The sequence below is a fragment of the Pelodiscus sinensis genome, chromosome 1 (genome assembly GCF_052426305.1).
Source record: "Pelodiscus sinensis isolate ZL-2025 chromosome 1, ASM5242630v1, whole genome shotgun sequence".
NCBI classification, from domain to species: domain Eukaryota; kingdom Metazoa; phylum Chordata; order Testudines; family Trionychidae; genus Pelodiscus; species Pelodiscus sinensis.
In genome coordinates, this window is record NC_143052.1 from 282,503,599 (window position 1) to 282,508,647 (window position 5,049).

Below are 5,049 nucleotides of genomic sequence, written 5' to 3' on the forward strand. Positions count from 1 at the left end.
AGGTCACATGAGACTGTATCAAATGATTTACTAAAGTCTAAGTATACCAGGGCCACAGCTTTTCTCTTATCCACAAGACTTGTTATCTTATCAATAAAAGCTGTCAGACTGGTTTGACATGATTTGTTCTTTACAAAGCCAGGCTGGCTGTTACCTATCACTTTATTATCTTCCAGATGTTTGCAGATGAATTCCTTAATTACTTGCTCCACTATCTTCTCAGGCACAGAAGTTAAACAAGCTGGTTTGTAGTTTCCTGGGTTGTTTTTATTTCCCTATTTATAGATGGACACTATATTTGCCCTTTTCAAATCTTCTGGTATCTCTCCAGACTTCCATGACTTTTACAAGGATGATAGCTAACGGCTCAGATACCTCCTCCATCCACTCTTTGAGCTTTCTAGGATGAATTTCATAAGGCCCTGGTGACCTGCAGACACCTAACTTTTCTAAGTAATTTTTAACTTGTTCTTTTCTTTCATTTTAACTTTTAAACTACTCCATTTCCACTATCACTCACTATGTTAGGTATCCTGTCACTATCTACCTTTTTGATGAAAACTGAAACAAAGAAGTCATTAAGGATCTCTGCCATTTCCAAGTTTCCTGTAACTATTTCTCCCCTCTCACTTAGCAGTGGGCATACCCTATCCTTGGTCTTCCTCTTGTTTTGAATATATGTATAGAATGTCTTCTTGTTTCCCATTATGTCTCTAGCTAGATTGAGTTTGTTTTGTGCCTTTGCCTTTCTAATCTTGCCACTGCATACTTGCATTATTTGCTTACATTCATCCTTTATAATTTGATCTATTTTCCACTTTATACGATTCCTTTTTTATTTGTAGGTCATGTAAGATCTCCTGGTTAAGCCAAGGTAGTCTCTTGCCATATTTTCTGTCTTTCTTATGCTCTGGAATATTTTGTTTTTGCACCCTTAATAATGTCTTTGAAAAACTGCCACCTCTCTTCAATAGTTTTTCCTCTTAGTTTTGCTTCCCATGGGACCTTACCTACCAGCTGTCTGAGATTACTAAAATCTACTGTCCTGAAATCCATTGTTTCTATTTTGCTGTTCTCCCTTCTACCATTCCTTAGAATAATGAACTTTATGATTTCATGATCACTTTCACTCAAGCTACCTTCCACTTTCAAATTTGTAACCAGTTCTTCCCTATTTGTTAAAATCAAATCTAGAACAGCTTCCCCCCAGTAGCTTTTTCAGTCTTCTAAAATAAAAACAATTTTCTTCAACTATGCAGACATATACTGGGAAACTAACACAGTAGGGCACATATTATCTAATAAGTTGTTGGACTGCACTGAAGTCCCCCATCACCACCAAATCCTGTGCTTTGGATAATTTTTTTTAGTTTAAAAAAAGCCTCATCCACCTCTTCTTCCGGGGTAGAAGGTCTTCAGTAGACCCCTAGCATAACATCACCCTTGTTTTTATACCTCTTTTAACCTAACCCAGAGACTCTCAACAAGTGCCATTTTTAAGTTATATTAGTGTTTTCTGCAGTCTCTTTCCTCCCACAACATGTCAAGTTCAGTTTTCTTTATCTACTTTAGCAAAGCTTTTGATATGGTCTCCCAAAAAATTTTTGCCAGCAAGTTAAGGATGTATGGATTCAATAAATGGACTGAAAGGTGGCTGGAAAGCTGACTAGATAGTTGGGCTCAATAGGTAGTGATCAATTGCTCGATGTCTGGCTGGTGGTTAGTTTTAAGCAGAGTGTCCCAAGGATCAGTTCTAGGGACAGAGTTGTTCAACATCTTTATTAATGACCTGGATGAGGGGATGGATTGCACCCTCAGCAAGTTTACAGATGACACTAACCTAAGGGGAGAGGTAGATATGTTGGAGGATAGGGATAGGGTTCAGAGTGATCTAAACAAATTAGAGGATTGGGCCAAAAGAAATCTGATGAAGTTCAACAAGGACAAATGCAGAGTCCTACACTTGGCATGGAAGAATCCCAACTGGGGGCTAACTATCTAAGTAGCAGTTCAGTAGAAAAGGACCTGGGGATTACAATGGATGAGAAACTGGATATGAATCAACAGTGTGCCTTTGTAGCCAAGAAGGCTAATGGCGTATTGTGATGAATTAGGAGGAGTATTTACAACAGAATTAAAGAAGTTATTATTCCCCTTTATTTGGCATTGTTGAGGCCACATCTGGGCTACATCTACACTGGCATGATTTTCCGGAAATACTTTTAACGGAAAAGTTTTCCGTTAAAAGCATTTTCGGAAAAGCACGTCTAGATTGACAGGATGCTTTTCCGCAAAAGAGACATGAGATCGTCAATGCTTTTCCAGAAATTCAAGCGGCCAGTGTAGACAGCTGGCAAGTTTTTCCATAAAATCATCTGATTTTGCGGAAAAACTTGCCAGTCTAGACACAGCCCTGGAGTATTGCATCCAGTTCTGGGCCCTCAGTATAGAAAGGAAGTGGCAGCATTAGAGAGGGTCCAGTGGAGGGCAACCAAAATGATTAGGGGGCTGGAGCACATGAGCTACGAGGAGAGGCTGAGGGATTTGGGCTTATTTAGTCTGCAGAAGAGAAGAATGAAGGGGGGGATTTGATAGCAGCCTTCACCTTTCTGAAGGGAGGTTCCAAAGAGGATGTAGAGAGGCTGTTCTCAGTAGTTATGTATGGCAGAACAGGGAGCAATGATCTCAGGTTACAGTGGGAGAGGTCTAGGTTGGATATTAGGAAAAACTATTTCATTAGAATTACTGGAATGGGTTACCTAAGGAGATAGTGGAATCTCCATCCCTAGAGGTTTTTAAGTCCTGGCTTGACAAAGCCCTGGCTGGGATGATTTAGTTAGGGTTGGTCCTCCTTTGGGCAGTGGGCTGGACTCAATGACCTCCTGAGGTCTCGTCCAGCCCTATGATTCTTCTTAGTTATTCCAGTCCACATCATCACAGCTGGCTTCTTCAATGATTATTTATTGTTCCCTTATCACTCATCTTGTCAGAGGATTGCTGGCTGAGCTTAGGGTGTATCTACACAGCACCGTACACTCAAAATAAGATGTGCAATTTGCATATTTCAAATCTATTTTAAGATAGCTTATTTTTAAATTTGGTGCATCTATACAGTGCCAAATTTCAAAATAACACATTATTTCGAGACATCTCTTAATCCTCGTAAAACAAAGGTTACCAGGATGCTGAAACAGTGCACCTGTTATTTCAAAATATTTCAAAACAACAGGTGGCTTGTTAAGACACAGTATCCCAAAAAAGCCATGTAGTGCAGACGTACCCTTACTGTTCACCACATAATCCAAGTTGAAGAGTCAAGTTCTTTGTTAACAAATCAGTATGGGGGTGGTGTAAGATGGGGAGGAAACGCATGGGAGCACTTACACCACTATATGGAGTCATTATCAATATGTCAGCTGTCCAGTTCTTCATAAAACATAGCAATATTAGAATGCAAAGGATCTCAATAGGTCATCTAGTCTAGTGCTTAGCATTCACCATTGATGAGATATCACAAGAAGTTTGAGACTACTCAATATTTTTAGAAATCCAATAATTAGTGAGTCTGGATTACTTAATAACGGGTAACATCAGCCTGCCAGACTTGTTAATATATTTTTCTATTCTTTCTTCTTTGTAAACCAGCATTTAATTCCTTTGCAGCAATGGTTTTGGAACAGCTCCTTACTAATCATTCTTTTTTTTTTGTTTGTTTAATATCCACTGATCATGTTCTGCCTATAAATTAAGTAATCAGATAACTTCTTGTTGGCAGGTATCTGTAACAGAGAGAGATGAGTGACTGGATGCTTACCATCTTCTCTGGAAAGATATATAAGAATGTTGCAGTACATATTTTCTCCTTGGGAAAAGCAAAGAAACATGTCATCTTTATATCAGAACAACAATTTGTGATCTTGCCTCTTGTCTGATTTCTGTATACTACTTTAATATCTTACATGTGGAAATCTCACTTTTAAATGTAGTTTACACACAAGGCGTCCCAGACTTTTACCCACTTCTGAGGTTGGATAGCTAAAGCAGCATCAAAAGTTGCACAAAATTTGATTAATATTGCTTGTGTAGAAATACATTCCCAGGACTCATTTTCAGGAAGGTGACCTAATAAATGTGAGGGGAATATAAGTAATTGAAAAATAATGGGAAAATTCCCCAGCTGCAGCAGCCTATTTACATACTAATTAATAGGGAAAATATTGAAGAACTCATTGCAATTTGTTTACATTTATAAACCTAATTTTCTACTTTCTCCACTCCAAGGGACTGCTGATTGAAAGTGCTCTTCTGTTCTTTTGAAAGGTAATATGGGTGTTAATCTAATAGAGATGTGGATAGACATTTTTAACGATGAATTTTAGCTGAGGAAACTGCTGATAGTGTATTTAAATGTTTAGTGTTTTTCTGTGCTAAATATAGGTGGTGGATTGAGAGGTCTGTCTTGCACATTGAGTAATCATTTTACCTAGGCAAAATGCTTGGGTGATGGGAACTGGCATATAGGAAAAGATGCCTTTTACATCCATTTCACTTTCTCTTTCCTCTGAATGATGGAGGTGCCAAAGGATCACTCAAGAAAGATAAGGTCATTATGAAGAAATGTAATTTATCCTTTGCATCAGTTTTCACTGCAAATTGACACACCTGAGCTATTATTTTAGCTGGCAAATCTGAAGGAACTGTCCCAGATGGAGGTGTCATTAGAGGAGGTTTTGGAACATATACATTAAATTGTGATAAGTCATCGGAGCCAGAAGTTATTTATCCATGAGTTCTGAAGCACTGAAATATGAAATTGCAAAACTACTAACTTGTAATCTATCATTTAAATCAACTTCTGTATCAGATGACTGACAAATAGCTAATGTGATGCCTATTTTTGGAAAAGCTTTCAGAAGTGATCCCAGCAATTAGCTCCAGTCTATACTAGCACTTTATTCTGAAATAACCCCCCAAATTCAAATTTATAAACAGTGCATCCACCCTTCCAACCATGTAATTTCAAAATAACGGGCCATGCAATTTGAACTC